The 18,373-nt window shown below is 33.9% G+C and overlaps 2 protein-coding genes across 2 annotated transcripts in view; both read left to right on the top strand.

The window, feature by feature from the left end:
• The window catches only part of LOC138329835 (uncharacterized), a 150,913-nt gene that overhangs the window by 56,772 nt on the left and 75,768 nt on the right, over positions 1–18,373 (top strand). The gene's annotated exons all lie outside the window — the stretch shown is intronic.
• LOC138330088 (uncharacterized) overlaps positions 7,345–18,373 on the top strand; it is a 47,019-nt gene continuing 35,990 nt past the window's right edge. Inside the window, exon 1 of the mRNA XM_069277459.1 lies at positions 7,345–7,484. The gene's annotated coding sequence lies outside the window, so the exon portion shown is untranslated. The remainder of the gene's footprint in view (positions 7,485–18,373) is intronic.

Below are 18,373 nucleotides of genomic sequence, written 5' to 3'. Positions count from 1 at the left end.
ACATCAAAAGATGAGAATGTTATTATCATATTATTGATAACCATCTTTATTGAGCATTACTGAATTTAAAGGTTACACTTGAATTATTAAAATGCATGTGTCAAATAAATATAAAGTGCAAAAAAACTAAGATAAAAGTTTATACTTGTTATACAATAACCATCTTTTTAATTACTGTTTTACTTAAACCTGTGATTTTGTAGAATTTTTGAATTGATAATATTGATGCAGCTAAAACCATGTGTTAATATTTAAAGTAAAATTAGGATTATGATGTCTATATTGGAAAAGATTAACTGTTTTTTTTTCTCCATATTTAAGATGCTATAAAGTGAACATAGTTGACTTCAACAAACCCACAACGAAAAGAAGGAGGATATCATGGACAAATCAAGAAGATTTTATTTAGTTTATGTGCCACGTTATATTTGAATAAACGTTATCTTGTGTCTAATATTTTTTTTTATTTTTTTTTTATTTAAAGATGCTCCACCGCCGACAGAGCATAAATTATATTCATCATTTGAACAATAATTGGTGTTTAATTGAGTATATATATGTCTAATTAACACAAAAACTAATATAAAATTATTTATTTCGCTTTTGGTGCATGCGCAATCAGTACTTCATTCCATATAGGATATAGTGCCGTGGATTTTTTTCGGATTGCAATTGATTATTTTTCATATTTCTAACTTGAAGTCAAATTAAAAGCTCAAACTTTTCAGTGATGGTAACGGTGTAAAGTAAGTAACTTTTGTAACTTAAGAAAAATACTAAATCGTCTGCTCTTGTTTTTGATAGGGAAAAATACCATTTGTCAGCGGTGGAGCATCTTTAAATCATTCATTTATTCAATTATTTATTATTGAAACAAGTAAATAAATTACCTCAAAACAAGTAAATGATATACCACAAATTAAGTAAATGAATTATAACAAAACAGGTAAATTAATAAGCATTAAACGAGCAATTAAAGCACTTGTTTTTAAGTAAATCTTTTACTTAAACAATTAGTACAAAATGTTCCTATCAATCACTTGCAATAGGTAAATTATTTACGGATAAAGAGTTGTTTTTTTTAAATTATGAATTACTTGAAGTAAGTACATGTATTACTTTCTTTTTCGAGATATAAGTAAAACTAATACTAAAATGATAAGCCCTTTTACTTATATCTTACTTATATCTTGAACTTCTACCGAGTAATTATTTTTCCAATATTAACTAGAAAAGTACTTGATATTATTGCAAATTACTAACATTTACTTACCAATTGGTTAAAAATAATTACTTAAACATTTCTCAATCCAAGTAAAATAATTACTTCTTCTAAGTAATTGTAGGTAATATTTCTACTGAGTGTATAGTTGTTTAGCGCTTACATTAAGAGCGCAGTTGTGTGCAAACGTTTTGGCAATAAATATCATAGACACATAACACGTTGAATTAGTGTTTGCACGGAATGTCTTACCATGTGTTGCGATAGTTGTCGAATTCTAAATTCTAGAGTTAGGTCATCATATATCAAGCCCTGATAAAAATATAAAAAGTATAAATGAAAATATGGGCAATAAAGATTGTATAGCTGTATCTCTGAGTTATGCACGTAGGCTATGTTGTTATTGGGTAACTGGTTTGCACAATCTTCTTTTTCCCTCCTGTGAGTGAACAGGAACAGTATTCAACCGGCAGATAGAATAAGGAAATGAAGTGCTGAAGCTTTGTTATGATGCAAATGATCAGGACATGGGTCACATGCTCAGATGAGGGTCGATAAGTGTGTCATGTTGTTAAGATCCTCCGAATCTATTGGTAGTGTGTACACATTTGAGTCACTAAAAACTGCTTCGTTACCGACACTTTGACAACCATCCGTACAAACATGTTACATTTGGTCATGCAAATTCCAAAAGCGTATTCAAAATGTTTAAGATATTTATCATTGATAATAATGGTCAATCTTAAAGAGAAGAACTATACGGACAAGAAAGTTGTTCAAAGGTCTGGTATCTCCTTTGGCTTGTACCTTATAACACCGAGACATTCGCAATTGTTTAAAATAGATATCAAATGTAAAGCTGCGCTTCGTCATGATGTTAAGTCTTAACTCATTTTGCTTGTGCCTGGCAACATCGACACCTTCATTGGCACAAATAAGCCCCCAATAAGCCAGACACATTGATCCGGGTATTTGCTAAAAATATCGATCAAACTTAACCTCTGTGATTTTGAACCAAGGTATGTGCTATACACTTTAACATCATGAAGGTCATATGAGGTCTGTGTGTATTAGTGCTTGGACATATAATTTCAGGATTTCAGGACAAACCGAAGCGATTCGATAAACAACAAAGAACACACGGCAATTGTTTCCCTTATGTCTATACTCCATTACAAAATGGTATCAAACTTGATGCGACTGATACATCATATTTGCTCAAATCATTATAATGTTTTAAATCAAACCTTCAATAGCAAGCCAAAATAACTTTTCCACGAGTGCAAAAGGCAAATGCAAAGGCTCCTTGCACTTTTGCGTGTGACCAACTCGTGTGTAAATGACTAAATGAGCAGATTGAGATATGTGGTAGGTGATACTTTGTATATTGTATAATGATTGCAATGAGATTTTTAGCTTATCACGTATCGTTGGCACTGGTATTATGATATATTCAAAACATTCAATGAACTAGCATTAGTACAATAATATACATGAACTGTTTGCTATATGTGTTTAATCTTTATAATATAGTATTCAGGAAGTGATTGAACGCATAGTGGACAACAGGGTGTATGCATCAAAGCTTGTTCCTCTATAAATGTTAAGACCAAATACTGCTGTCGATTGTATTATAATTTATAATACTGATATTCCGACTAGCATTTTAAACAACCTTATTATAAACATGTAATAGAGCAATCAAAGTATACTGTATCAAATGCCTTAAAAATGTACCGATTAATATCGTTCTTGTTTAAGGTAGCGTTACGCTAAGTAAATGCTTACATGTTTCGATTCCGACCAGGAATATATCATTTATTGGAAATATTTCCGGGTACAAACAGATACATCAAAATAATTATTATTCAACTACTTTCATATTGGTAACAATATGAGAAAACTGTCCTATCAATATCATAGCAAAACCGGGCCAATATTAACAAACTGGGCCAATATCGACAAACTGGGCTAATATCGACAAACTGGGCCAATAGGAGATAAACTATGCAATATTGAAAGCGCACCAATCGAAAGCATGTAACGGCATTCGGATCATTTCTTGACTCAGCATGGTGACTACGGGCAAGTTCACGTGAAACTAGCGGGTTGAGAATTGAGTAACGTAAAACTCCTATTTATCGACTCTAGTTCGAGAGTCGTAAAGAAAACGTGCTGGCCTACTCCGAGAGAAACTCTCCGAACCCTGAATCTGAGCTGGGTTAGACACGGGTAGAGTTCAAAGTTCAAATTACTCTAGAGTTTCACGTGAACTCGTCCAACAGTTTACGACGTGTGTTCCGATTAACATAGTTTAAAGACGCATCAATGGAAACCAACACACACGTGGCATAGGAATAGCGTGTGGTTTACGCATCGTGTTGATTTAACTGAGTATTGGAACCTTAAACGTATCATTCAACTCATTACCGAACATTACAACTTTGTCATCGGTTTTACAAATGCTGGATATTACAGTAGACGTACTGTAAGCTTGTAGGCCTAATGTAACGTTAGATATACATGTTTGTAGTAAGTTGTCATGTTTCAAGAAATCTGAGCTCAACTTTAATTTGATTAAAATTTGATAAATCTAATCAGTTTGTTCTTTGTAATTTATCAATTTATTATTATTATTGATGATAAAAATAGATAATAAAAGTGTCATTAATCAGCTAATTGCATATTGACCCTATTATTAGGCCCCAGTCTGTTACATTGGGTGTCTACCACATTTAAAATTTCATTTAATAACCCTATAAGTTCTACAAGTAATACGTTCAATATAAAGTACAGGGGGTAATGTCAAAACACGTTTACCACCTGGCCACTGTGAAATCATACAGTGAGATAAGCAAACTTCCCGGTTCTGGGTTTGTTTGTTTTTTTATTACATTTGTTTTGTTTTTTGTTTTTGTTTTTTTTTTTTTTTTTTTTTTTTTTTTTTTTTTTGTTTTTTTTTGCAATGTAAATATAATTATTTCATTTTATAATTATTCAGGCAATAAAATGAAATACAAAATTAAGGCATAGGGGCACTTTCGCCTGGGAACGTTTTAATAACATAAAATCTACATTGTCAATATATCATTTGACACACAGCGCGTCATCCATATGTTTTCTTATTTTTAAGTATGCTACTAAGACTTTCCCCCAGATATCTGCGAATAAATTAAATTAAGATGAGGTAAATTTGGATCTTATCTCGCTTCGATTGATGACGCAGACGGAACATTTAGTTTGCGTAAATTTATTGATTATCGACAATAACCGAGAAATACGAAATCAAGTATAATTATATTTGGTTTAAAGTTTTTGTAATAAACACTTAAAGTAAAATTAACACAACTGCTAGATAAGACAATAAGTTTATTGTTATCTAATACATATAATCTTTACGGATAATTAATGCTGCTACATATCAGCAATGTTGTCCATTATCATTTTGTGCAAAACAATGATAAGAAAATCACTTTAATGTTTACATGATTTATGTGTAATATAATAAATGGACTATTACACATTAGTTATAAAGATTATTGTTACAGTGAAAGTTTGACTACAAACATATTAAAAGATATATATCACGTTGGTCATTTTATGATATCATATCAAACGCAACTAAAACAAAGTAAGCGTGCAATGTACCTCTCTGACATTAAATACGGTGTTCAGGGTTATCTGAATTGTGTTATGTAATTATGGATTAACAAAGTAAATTATACATATTAACAGTTTGGCTTACTATAATCATTGATAGCCTGGCATTTCTGTCAGGTTGCTTATATTTCAGTAATACGTTACACACTCCAATGCTCCAATGCATCATAATGCTTGCAAGTTAGCATACAATATAACAATTGGAAGAATTTTGTACATCATTATTATCATTCATAAATTAGAAATAAGTTAGCTTACTTAAATATTAGACCAATTTACACATGTGATCCTTGATAATAATAAAATAACGCATTCAAGGGTATACTGTAAAACTAACTTCCATTCGTGTGTGATTTTCTTTCACAAATTTTGCAATCCAAGTACATTTACTAAAGTTTATCAGGGACCGCAGAATCAAACCAAAAATAGATTCCTAGAAATCCCCTTTTGAGCACAAGATTCCAAAGAGAGGTGAATGTTTCGGAGCCTACTGATTGGGTATTCATGGTGCATCAATTTCAAATGTTTAAATGTATACATGTTCATGAATATTTTGGTCAATCTACGGTGCGAAATTCAACATAAGATGGAACCCCCCACATTAGACTATGTGGGAAGAATTCGGACAATATTACTACGCACTTTCTTACCCAGTGCCCGGCACTGTTCTATAGTCGCGATAAAATATTAAACTTTCTTGTAAGCTTCTTAGAAGTTACAGAATATGTAACATTCGACCACCTTTTAGAGGAAAAGCAATGTCAATTTCTACTTGGAAGCCAGGTGGATATTCCTCGTGATCATGATAGATGGGAGATAATGATGATAAACATTGCTGACCTACTTCCATCACTAATTGTACATATGAACACTTTACTTTGAAAATGTGATTTTGAAATTCTAAACTGAATATCGATTTGTTTAATTGAAATGTAAAATAGATATGAAATCTCTGAAAAGAGGAAATAAAGAAAATCTATCTATCTATCTATCTATGAATCCGCGTGATACACTGTGATAAGGAGTTATTCAAGTTTTATATTAGACTTAAGTCATTATCTCTTTCCCTGTATCTATCTATTTATCATAATCACTATTCTATGTATCTGTATATGTAAATATTTTATGTATTTATTCATCAAATGGATATAGTGTTGTTTGGTTCTGTAAAATATACAATATAATCTTCTTTTTCAATGTTAAGTGTTTAAGACTGGTCAGGAATAGGTTATATATTCAGGCTGTGGGTCGGTGGTTTTCATTGGGGTACGTTGGGTTCCTCCATGTCATTGACACATCCTTAAATGAACATGAAACCTAATTGATCTATATAAAACACTTTCTGTTTTTTTAGTTCATTAACCAGCTAATGTCACTCATTAATTTTAGTCATATAATCATTTATTTATTCATTTATTCATATATTCTGTTTCAGCCGAGCTTTGAACATGGTACGTTTTTGGCCGACAAGTTTAACAGTTTATTCCTGACTTGAAGACAGCGCCAAGGGGAGTTAACTCATTTCCTGAAAATACCAGACAGAGTTAGCTTTCCATAAATGACCTGAATATGTATTTATGAGTATAATTTGTTTTTTTTATCTATATATTTATCTTATATACTTCGTTAATTCAATTATAAGTGTTATTAATTTCACCCCCAACCCCACATAAAAGTTTACCAAGATGGTAGATTTTAATTTCTTTTTTATTCATATGTATGCAAGATGCCTTTCTTCAAAATAAGTGACAGGTGACCAGACTTGAAAACTCTATTTAACCTGGACAGTGGCAAACGTTAACATATCGCATATATGGAAATAATTTGGCTCTGCGGTCTCATCACGGCGAATTACTATCTACATTTTCTTTATTGATAGCAATAATCATTCAATTGATAAATTCGCTAATAATTAACTTCACGAACTTGTTTTGAAATGGAAATCGGGAAATTGAATAGCCGCGAAAGACAGTTAATTTACAATATAGGTCCCTTAAACGTAGTACATATCAGCAAATGATCCTGGGAATAACAAAAAAGTGTGATTTTTAAAAGCCTTGTAAACTTCCAGAACTTATATATAATTTACGATTAATGCTGAAAGTCATTTGTGTTAAAAAATGCATATATTTTCGCTGGATTATTACATGTGTATTTCAGCCGTGGTGTCATTGACATGGTATATCTTTATGAATTTATATCATGATATGTTTAATTTATTAATCAACAAGTGTATGACAGGTTTGATAAAAATCCGATTGTATACATACCAAAATAAAAGCATGCACCGATCAGATACTTAGTCCACATACAATTAAAGTATGTGTAATTTTCAAAAGGCCACCACAGCGATAAATGTTAAAGCATACACAGCTTTGATAAAATAACCGAATTTAAACCTACCCGAATAGAGGCGTGCACTGAACAAATAATTGACACACATACTATTTGAATATGTGTAATTTAAAAGACTACGGATATCGGTGTACTGTTACGTAGATAAGTGTTAACTCGTCCGTGAACAGTAGACGGACTGGGATCTAGGTAAACACAGTGAACATCGAGGTTTAATAACTGGGGAATACTCACCTTCAGATCTGAGGTAAGTGTTAATTTGTTTATGTATAGTTTAGATCAAATATATATTCTCCAAAGCATTGAACTTATGATACATTACATGACTGGAAATACACATATAATCATAATATTGAATACCAGGAAGTAAAACTCAGTTCACATATGTACTGTGTACGTGATCTACAAATCTGCATTTATTAATAGACATGTGTCATTAACCATTCTATACCATAAAGAACATTAAACAGACACATATCAGTATAACAATACAGTATAATGTAATACATTACAAATAAATAAATAAAATTTAGGCACAGTAAACATACTGGTTATATCCAATCGCGATTATTCAGCATCATATCTGAATGGAATTAAAATATTTTAATTATGTAAACGACTTGACGATTGGAACATAATGCATCGTTTACATTAATATTTTAATAACATTTCAAAAATAATACAAAACAACACACACCTTAGGTAACCAGGAAATTAATTAGACTCGATATACATACGCGTGTACAGGTAACTGAACTACAGACATTATTCAATAGACATGAGAAGCCATTCGATGTCTTGAAACGCAGGAAAACAAATATGCAGGTAGTAATCACAGAATACTGTATCGGAATGTAACTATTAAACTAAATCAAACACGGTAAACATACAGAGCATAACTTACGGCAATTAGTAGTCATTTGTTCAATAATGAATTAGTTGTACCACCAAACATTGTATACAAAAATGCTATGTACTTTGTATTATATACAAAATACATAGCACAAAAAAAAACCTAAACAAGAAAACGATAACCAAAAAATCAATCGTAAACTTCATTTTACTCGATTTACTTCTATAACTTACCCTTTATTGGAATGGAACTATTACCGTGGTTCGATAAACAAGTGTCGTAACCAATGGATACTTTGTAGCACAGGGAAAAAATGAAATAATTTATAAACATCTTCAACTAGATAAGATAAATGCAAACAAATACTTACATGCAAAGCGGTTACACAACGAATGATTATTCAGTAAAAAAATATTTCAGACGAGTTTTTTATGATTCGAACGTTAGGTGTAGTCTTTTTTGTTGCACTTTTAAAAGATAGAAAAAAGAAGTATAAATACCATATTTATTAACCACGAGTTGTTTGACATGTGTCTACCATAATGATATTTTATTAGTTATATATTTTCAGCAGAAAATGAGCGTTTTAGGTATTCACAATTTATTAATATAAACAAATAAAATGATAAAATAGCAATAATAATAAATTGATATCTCTTGCTTATGTAGTAAACATATCAACAACAATATGAGTACACCTTTGGCTTCTTATCTATAATAGTTCATTGAATACAGGCATAAGTACGGCAAAATGTAATGTACTTTCCGCCAAATGATCATGATCATAAGGTCGTCGTGTTCAAGTTCAAGTTCGGTGTGTGTTCATATATCTGCTCAAACTCCCCCACTGTAGGGAACAGCAAACTAAATGAAAAATAGACCTTCAAAATTGTCCCTGTTTATAGAAAATTGAGCCTATAATATAGAATTATGACCTAGTTACTCATTGGCTAATTATGAAATTCAAAACTAAGTTGTTTTTTTCGGACGAGTAATTATTCTTAGAAAACATTTATATGAATTTTAAAATCAATATTGAAATTAAGGTTCAAAATATCAATTTTGATAAGGCATTTCAGAAATTGCAAAGTTGCAAACAACGTCACTTTCAAGTTTAAAATCCCACGCTGAGATCTAACAATGTAGGTTGCAATATATCAAAAGAAGAAGAAAACCACATTATTGTATATGTTGTAATACTTTAAAACAGTTTTTTACAATAGTTTCAAAATGGGCTATATGTCAGAGACATACAGTATGCTTCTAAAGATTGCTTTATATCCTTTGGGCGGCCGTAGGGTTTTAATACGTAACTATAGATTTGCCACCTTTCATGTACTCCTCTTTAGAGCCCTACTGAGACCCTAGAATACTTAATACAAAGTATTATTTTGTTGAAAGAGAGATGTTCATCACTATATAGCGTGTCAATATCGATTCAGTCATTGCATTAATGACGTTTCAATTAACCTTTGAATATGCCCAAATAGGTCAAATCTCAGGTCTGAAATCCGGCATTTAGTGTGTGCAAGGAAACCTGTCTCTGAGAGATTCATTGTCATGATACAGATATGCGGATGGTCTTAAACAGTAGAGTATATATAAAAGAAAGGGGAGACAAAGAGAAAGGGCAAGGAAAGGTAAAATAAAACCGATTAAAAAAAGTATCATGCGCAGGTTTTTTCTACAATGACATGTGCGTTATAAACTTTAGGCGACTTCCGGTGAACGTATTTACTTGTTTTCAGTGAAATAACAGCAAACCGAAATCTTGATCTAGATGCAAACTGCTTAAATAAATGGTATTTGATATAACGTATTGTCAATATTGAGTCAGGTTAGAATATTTGCAGTCGTCGAAAGGATATATGAAGAAGTTTCTCAAATGGAAAGTGTTACCCCAGTATTTTACATGGTTTTAGCTAATATTTCATTTTACGTCTACAGTGGAAGTAGTCTCCTTGCAAACGGCCTACTCATGTACAGGTGATGGGTATAAGTATAGATACTGTAGTTCGAACCGCGATTGCTTAAATAATTGGTTGTGTTCTAAATCATTAATCACAACTTCATGTGTTTGGATAGCGTATATCCGGTTACTTTAGCGGAGATATTTTCGCTATTTTGCAGCACATTGTTATGATCGCGAATATTTCATCCGCGAAATATTGAGAAATTGTTTAATGGTATATACCCTCTAATCCACAACAAATTTAATAAAATATTTTTTTTTAATATCTAAGAAGACTAGATACTTGATATCTGGCTTGCAGAACGCTGTGATAAAGGTTTGTTCAAACGAATGACATTGGCCGACTGAATGACTTGCAAATAGTTAGTAAACCTTAAGACTCGTACTGGTCTGCTACTAATTTTGCTCAAATGAATTACATTGAATGAAGGTTACGTGGGTCAGGTAGGCTAAATTGTTTTATGTTAATAACTTATCGGCCAATATTCCCAGTATTGGGCATGTAGCATGATGGGATGGATGACTATCAATGTCTTCAAATGAATGACATTGCCGTTAATACTTTCATCAAATTCCATGGGTGTAGAATTTGTCTACATGTGCTAGTAATCTAGCAATAGGTCACAGAACGGTACGGTATGTTACTAATATAATCTGTTACATGTAATTAATCGACATCGTGTTATCTCAGTCGAGTGCTAAGATTCTGTAACATAATTCTAAATGAGGCGTTACTTAAAGGTAATATTTTTTCTCACGCCTCTAAGATAAAACAAACCAAATCTATGTAGGCGTTCAAAGTGTAAAATTATCTGGTCTTGGGCCTCCTGGTTCACAGCCGATTAACCATTTCATCTGCGTTTCGAATTCAGTCGTTCCGCGTTAAACTATAGTTCGGTTCTTTCAAAGATAAACGATGATAAATTCGTACATACTGTTTACATAATTAAAAACAACAACCAAACAATGGATGGCAAATGACATTGGTAATATTATTGATTATCTGTAGCCTGTGACGTCACTAATTCGAAAATATGACGTCACCTGCGCGGACTGTTACATGAATGGCGTAAAATTCCACCGAAAATCACGTAAAGGTACCAGACAGATCGGACGGTAAAAATCTAGCACTGGGTTTCATGTGAGATTTCCTTGTCCGAGGTGTGAGAATTATCAATACAGTTAACGAAGATCGTGCCGAAAAACATGCTGCAACAAGTTTATTTATTTAAATGGCCTCTTTTAACGTTCAATGCTACCGTGGTCAACTATATCCGGATGTAACAACTTCTGCTGGAAAGTTCTTTTTGTACAATGTCTTAATTGTAGTCGAAGACAAAGTGAGCAGTTTCCATAGATGTGTATTAACCACATATCCACTACAATCTCACCAGCTATACCTCTAATTATATTCCCCTGTTTTAGCCATTCTGCCTATAAGTCCCTTATATGAAAACTAAATGGGAAGGGACAGACATGCATAATACAAACCACTTGCGGCCATTCCCCCACTGGATCATTCCTGGATGTCGATATCGGTCATTCCCTTTTCGCCTCCCTCTCTCCGACATCTGGCGGTTGGTACTGTTTCCATAGTCACTGTTGGTTGTGTGTATGGTTGGCTCCCTCCAAATAGTCCAATCGGGTTCCTTGTTTGGTCAGACGCTGAGAATCTGGGTCAATTTTTAGTCTGAGATGGAGACTTGATTAAGATGATGCTATTAAATAATCAACATATTAATATAATATCTTATTTAGTAGCTGTCACTCTATACAATCGATGCCCCTGTGATGGAGCGACATGACGATTTGACCACCCGAGAGCTGTTATGTCACTCGAGGGCAGTGCATAAGCTTACATGTATTTCCGATATGTTCAAGAGTGGGTACTTATATTAATAATTTCAATAATTTGTTTATCATTAAATATGTTGGAAATGTCGAGGAGTAAGCAGCTGTGTCAATTGTAAGATTTAGGCATAACGCAACGGAGAATATATACCGTTACCATATGTCCCGGACCTGGAGTCTAAACAACTGTCAGACACGTCTCCGTACAAATTATACACAGGAAACAGAGATGAAGTGATGATTAAGAAATACTAGATAACATTCAATTAATGCTGGTTTCCCTTTAATCAGGTGTTATACGGAAACCAGCACAAACGATTCGTTCTGAAGCCGCCATATCTCTTTTACCCGGAACCTCTCTAGAAACATCAACATTAGCTGGGAGAAGCCGATCTTCGCTGATTCTAGATTAGACGGTTAGACCTATTGGAATGGTCAATTCGCATTATATCATTTATTTACAAGACGTGGAAATGGCAGATTTATAGCTCATTTCAGTTCATTATTTATACCAAAACAGTACATATGTGCAAGTCAAAATGATATGCATGCAATATTAATAACATTTTGGAGTCTAAATATTTTCAAATAAATCATTTTTTCAGAAGAAATGGCAAGCACACTGTCACCATATTTGGAAATAAACACACAATCACGTGATCACTAGTTACCAATAATACAATTTATTTTCCGGCCAATGGCATGAATGAAGTATAAGCACGTGAACTTTTTACTACGTTTTTCCTACAAAAAAATAAATGCAGATATATCCCGAGTTTGGAGCTGAAACCGCGTCCCGGGAGGATTTTTTTAGTCCAAAGGTTGAATCTGGCCATTAAGACCGTAACAATAATTCGTTGTGCCATTATATATTTGTACATGTAAGTGTATCGATGGATGTAAATATTTATATTAATATATGGACAAGACAAGCTAACAGGTAAAGCTGGTTTCCCAATGTGTGTATTGTGTACCTGTAATGTGACCTTTATGGCTTTTAAATTACGTAACTGGTATTTTTCGTGATTCGCAAGAAAGTAAAACATGAAAAAATCATTGTTTTGTATTTTTCATTTTTCATTCATTCATTTAATATAGTATAGTACGGTATTTACCACATGGACTTGGTACAAATGCTAATCCAACAAAACACACACACAGCTTTTAAACGAATTTTCCAACCCACGGTTATATACATGTATATACAAAATGATTTTCGGGATCGATACAAAAAAAAATATTTCGCTGTTTACTTGTAAGATGTAATATATTTAAGTAGTATATAACTAAATAATAAACCTTATTCAGGATTCCATAATAGATCAAATAAAATTGATATTCTATTATGTTTTGGTAAGTCATGATTTGAATACGTATACATCCTTTTTACTTTGACATAGTTGTGAAATCCTGATGTGTGGTAAATATTCTGTCTAGAATAAACTATACCATATTAATTTGAAAAAAAAGAAATGAACAACAAACAAATACTTTACATTCCAATAGAAATAATTTTATTAATTGAACATGTCCTTAATTTTAGCTTTAAAATAATACTCCTCCTTTGTCCTTGGATGGATTTCATCTATATTTGGTATAAAACATCATTGGGGAAGGACAATCATATTTTATATAAATGAGCCTGGTCCGACCCCTAGGGGCTGAGGGGTGGGGCCCAAAATGGGGAAATTTTCTTAAATTCAGCTTTAAAATCCTACTCCTCCTTCATCCTTGGATGGATTTCATCCATATTTGGTGTGAAACATCATTGGGGACGGACAAACATATTTTTTTATAAATGAGCCTGGTCCGTCCCCTAGGGGCTGAGGGGTGGGGCCCCAAAAAGGTTATTTTTAGCTTTAAAATAATACTCCTCCTTTATCCTTGGATGGATTTCATCTATATTTGGTATAAAACATCATTGGGGAAGGACAATCCTATTTTATATAAATGAGCCTGGTCCAACCCCTAGGGGCTGAGGGGTGGGGCCCCAAATGGGGTAATTGTCTTAATTTTAGCTTTAAAATCCTACTCCTCCTTCATCCTTGGATGAATTTCATCCATATTTGGTGTGTGATACATCATTGGGGAAGGACAATCATATTTTATATAAATGAGCTTGGTCCGACCCCTTGGGGCTGAGGGGCTGAGGGGCGGGGCCACAAAAGGGCAAATTTTCTTATTTTAAGCTTTAAAATCCTACTCCTTCTTCATCCTTGGGTTGATTTCATTCATATTTGGTATGAAACATCATTGGGGAAGGACAATCATATTTTATATAAATGAGCCTGGTCCGACCCCTAGGGGCTGAGAGGTGGGGCCCCAAAAGGGCAAATTTTCTTAATTTTAGTTTTAAAATCCTACTCCTCCTTTAACCTTGGATGGATTTTATCCATATTTGGTGTGAAACGTTGTTGGGAAAGGGCAATCATATTTTATATAAATGAGCCTGGTCCGACCCCTAGGGGCAGAGGGGCGGGGCCCCAAAAGGGGAAATTTTCTTAATTTAAGCTTTGAAATCCTACTCCTCCTTCATCCTTGGATGGATTTCATCCATATTTGGTGTGAAACATCATTGGGGATGGACAAACATATTTTTTATAAATGAGTCTGGTCCGTCCCCTAGGGGCTGAGGGGTGGGGCCCAAAAATGGTTATTTTTAGCTTTGAAATCCTACTTCTCCTTCATCCTTGGATGGATTTCATCTATATTTGGTGTGAAACATCATTGGGGACGGACAAACATATTTTGTATAAATGAGCCTGGTCCGACCCCTAGGGGCTGAGAGGTGGGCCTCCAAAAGGGCAAATTTTCTTAATTTAAAGTGTACACGGAATGGAAAATGATATTTAGATATTTTATTCTGTTTGATCTCCTGACAAGAATGTTGAAAACCGCATCAAAATTGGCCGCTTCAGTACCGAGATACCGCCCTCCGAAGTGCTCGATTTTTACCTGTATATCAACTGCTAATCAGGGAATCGGCCGCTCAAGCTGATTTGGGGAATAACCGGATGTGACGTCACGAGGACAACGGCAGTGAGGTGTTTGGTAGTGGGGTTATAGCACAAAGGTGGACATATATGTATTCCTAAAATGGGGTTACGAGAATTTTACAGATATATATACAGTATACAGTTATGGTGACGATTTAATAATATATAGAATAAGAAATATTGCAACTGAAATCATGCTAAATACATAAGTAGATTAGCGGAAATTATAAGTTATTTATGTTCAGTATAAGCCAGGTGTACCTCGTGTAAAAACTTTTAAGTAGAGATCTTATCTCTGTTTTAACAGCTTACTAAATTATCAAACCTGGGGAATATTCAATTTTCATAATGTCATATAAAAAGAGACGAATTCGAAAAATGATGGTCATATAATTATCCATTTGAATATGTTTCTGCATAAATAAAAATTCACTTGGCCTATGGATTTTAAGAATCAGCATAACGAAAAGAAAAGGTGTTAAATGTATTTCATAGTTCAATACACGTAGATATCATAGACATAAATTTGGAGGGGGAGTAAATAAAAAAAATAAACTACTTGAGAAATTGAATTTAAAATACATAATTCATTTATAGCTGTAACGAGTCTATCTTCCTTTTATAGCTACATGTACATGTATGAGAACATGTGTTATTTTAACAATATTCAACAGTACATTTATTGGTCATATAGATTATCATTATTAGTATTATATAATGATCGATATTGACCAAAATTCACAAAGAATTGGATATCCAAAATCTAGCAAATACCATAAATATCAAAATTCTGATATTGTGCATCATATTTGCATTGTTCTTTATCGACATGCCATTTGTAAATAATTTTGTAGTTTCTGTTATAAAAATACATATACATATAACTAGATCAAGGATTTTTAAGTAAGAGACAAATGTATACATTGGTCATTCTGAAATATACAATTATGTATGCATCTAGTGATTTATACACTTGTTATATGTTATGTTCGAACGGTATATTTTACTGTAAACCAAGGATTCATAAGTGTTAACAAATATGACATTATACAACAATTAAATGATGGTCATGATCGCTAACTTACCTGTGATCTTACTATTGACACCTGACGTGAGCTAATCAACGAAGCGTGACGGGTCACTAAACACCTTTCTTACGTAATCTGATTATTAGCCCCCTCATTAGTCTCGGTTGACCACGCGTTTTAGTTACTGCAGTATACAGGTAAAGAGTTAAACGCAGCACGACATTGGCTATTCGGAAGTACAGTGCTGATTTTGTTCTGTACTTGATATCTGCAACTTGGATTAGACATATACATCTTCAGTCTTTTTTTCCTCTGACTCGTGCATGATTTATTTTTTTCAATTAAAGACACTTATAAATGAACTTGAGCGAAATATCAACAAGTCGTCGGATGTATTGTATTATATGAAAGCTGAACGTATTTCGTTAAAACAAAAAAAATGGATCATTTCAGATATAACGCAAGTAGTAGATGCATTTACATATACAATGTATGCAAAAAATTATGTTTAGAATCATAACTTAATTCGTTTGGGTAGGTTATATGAAAAAGTTAGAAATTTGTAAAGCGGGTTTGACCAGTACAACGACCCGAGTCGGGTTTTGGATAACATAGTCAAGAATCCTTTACATAATATTCATGTACATGTATATGTGGTTTCAAATACCGTAGATTTACAACGTACGTGGATTATTATACACATTATATTGTGTATAATTGTGCAGAAATCGCGCAGAAATGTCCATTTATCTACGATAGGTACATCAATATATGCATGGTATAAATCCCTATTTTCAAGCGTATTTCAAACTCATATCTGTGATTGAGGATAATATTAAATAGGTATCGGACATGTACACAGGTACTTGTGTCTGTAAAAATCGATATTTGCAAACAGATAGTTTATATTAGATGGCAGACACAGAAAAATCGCCACTCTATCTTATGCGAGTAGAGTAGGTCCCGTTGTCCTCGTGACGTCACAGGTCAGGGGTCCCGAATCGGGGTCAATGGCTTGGGGCTTCAGGTGTGTTCTAGAGAAAAGTCGCATTATCTCTAATACCGTATTCGCTATGAAACTCGTACTTTCTCCATTCTAAATTTTATACAATGACACATTTATCAAGCCTTATATACCAAACCATTCCGTGTACACTTTAAGCTTTGAAATCCTACTCTTCCTTCATCCTTGGATGGATTTCATCCATATTTGGTGTGAAACATCATTGGGGACGGACAAACATATATTTTTATAAATGAGCCTGGTCCGTCCCCTAGGGGCTGAGGGGTGGGGCCCCAAAAAGGTTATTTTTAGCTTTAAAATAATACTCCTCCTTTATCCTTGGATGGATTTCATCTATATTTGGTATAAAACATCATTGGGGAAGGACAAACCTATTTTATATAAATGAGCCTGGTCCGACCCCTAGGGGCTGAGGGGTGGGGCCCCAAAAATTGTCTTAATTTTAGCTTTAAAATCCTACTCCTCCTTCATCCTTGGATGAATTTCATCCATATTTTGGTGTGATACATCATTGGGGAAGGACAATCATATTTTATATAAATGATCTTGGTCCGACCCCTTGGGGATGAGGGGCTGAGGGGCGGGGCCCCAAAAGGGCAAATTTTCTTATTTTAAGCTTTAAAATCCTACTCCTTCTTCATCCTTGGGTTGATTTCATTCATATTTGGTATGAAACATCATTGTGGAAGGACAATCATATTTTATATAAATGAGCCTGGTCCGACCCCTAGGGCCAGAGGGGCGGGGTCCCAAAAGGGCAAATTTTCTTATTTTAGCTTTAAAATCCTACTACTCCTTCATCCTCGGATGGATTTCATCCATATTTGGTGTGAAACATCATTGGGGAAGGACAATCATATTTTATATAAATGAGTCTGGTCCGACCCCTAGGGGCTGAGGGGTGGGGCCCCAAAATGGTTATTTTTAGCTTTGAAATCCTACTCCTCCTTCATCCTTGGATGGATTTCATCTATATTTGGTGTGAAACATCATTGGGGACGGACAAACATATTTTGTATACATGAGCCTGGTCCGTCCCCTAGGGCAGAGGGGGCGGGGCCCCAAAAGGGGAAATTTTCTTAATTTTAGCTTTAAAATCCTACTCCTCCTTCATCCTTGGATGGATTTCAATCCATATTTGGTGTGAAACATCATTGGGGAAGGACAATCATATTTTATATAAATGAGCCTGGTCCGACCCCTAGGGGCTGAGGGGTGGGGCCCCAAAAGGGCAAATTTTCTTATTTTAAGCTTTAAAATCCTACTCCTCCTTCATCCTTGGATGGATTTCATCCATATTTGGTGTGAAACATCATTGGGGAAGGGTTAAAATCATATTTTTTATATAAATGAGCCTGGTCCGACCCCTAGGGGCAGAGGGGCGGGGCCCCAAAAGGGGAAATTTTCTTAAT

This window comes from Argopecten irradians, chromosome 8, assembly GCF_041381155.1.
Source record: "Argopecten irradians isolate NY chromosome 8, Ai_NY, whole genome shotgun sequence".
NCBI classification, from domain to species: Eukaryota; Metazoa; Mollusca; class Bivalvia; order Pectinida; family Pectinidae; genus Argopecten; species Argopecten irradians.
Note: the sequence above shows the minus strand (reverse complement) of the source record. Positions and strands in the feature narration are given on the sequence as shown.